We start from the raw sequence: 1,108 nt of genomic DNA on the forward strand, positions 1-1,108 counted from the left end.
GAGAGAGAGAGAGAGAGAGAGAAAAAAAAGGAGAAATTTGTTGATTGATTCCCTCTGAATAATTCACCCAGCTTTACTCAAATCACTTTCTCATCCAAGGAGTCTTCTACCTCCTTCTATACTGTACTGCTCTGGAACTCCAAGGCTGGACAGTGAATGGTTATGTATCATTGTTCTGTCAGTTCCTGTATTAATTAATGACTGAGCAATCCTGTCCTTTACCCTTCCTGTCCCTTCTGCCCCTTTCTTCGCAATCGAAATGCTTTTCATAAAGTAGAAAAACATCAGTATGTCTCCTTTCCATTACTCTGCCTGCCTTTTTCTCACCTCACTGTTCCCAAGTTTAACTGGAGAGTTTTTAAGTGCCCTCACAGAGGGCCCTCAACCAGCAGCTCTGCAGAACTCTATTTGAATAATTCATCAAACTCAATCTCACAGAGTGACTAATGTGCTAATTATACAGAAGACTCATTTTATAAGGTTGGTCTGGTGCTCAATGCTAAACATCACTATAAAATATCCATATGGTATTTGGGGATTTTCAGAAAACAGCTAATATGATAGACATCTGTAAGGGTGGATACTTTTCTCATAGTCACGGTTCTATTTCAGTGAATAGATTTGTCACCAATCCAACACCCAAGCCAATTTGATAGCTGGGTAAAATATTCTGTTACAATAATGTACCAAAGTAAGAGGAATAGTCTCAAATTTTAACATTGTAAAGAGGGACAAAAAGCAGCTTATCAAAAATGAAGGTCTCCTGGCCTATAAAGGCCTCGCTTAATCTACTATCCAATCCATGCTTAATAGACTATGTGAAAATGCCTTTTAGGAGGAGATTTTGTTATTTTTAACTATGGATGTGCTATATGGATCACGTAATTCATAAAGCTGGCCATAAGTCATTTCTAACGGTACACACTTTAACTAGACCTTGGTGTGAAGAAATGTGCAGTTTGTAGTTTTTACCAAAAGGGGGAGCCTAGCTGAAATAAAGAAGAAAGTTACTCAAGCCAGGTCTACACTGCGACTTTAAATCGGTTTAATGGCCGATATACCGATTTAACACTGTATCCGTTCACACGACGTCGTCATTAATATCGAG

Source organism: Chelonoidis abingdonii, chromosome 4, assembly GCF_003597395.2.
Source record: "Chelonoidis abingdonii isolate Lonesome George chromosome 4, CheloAbing_2.0, whole genome shotgun sequence".
In the NCBI taxonomy this organism is placed as follows: domain Eukaryota; kingdom Metazoa; phylum Chordata; order Testudines; family Testudinidae; genus Chelonoidis; species Chelonoidis abingdonii.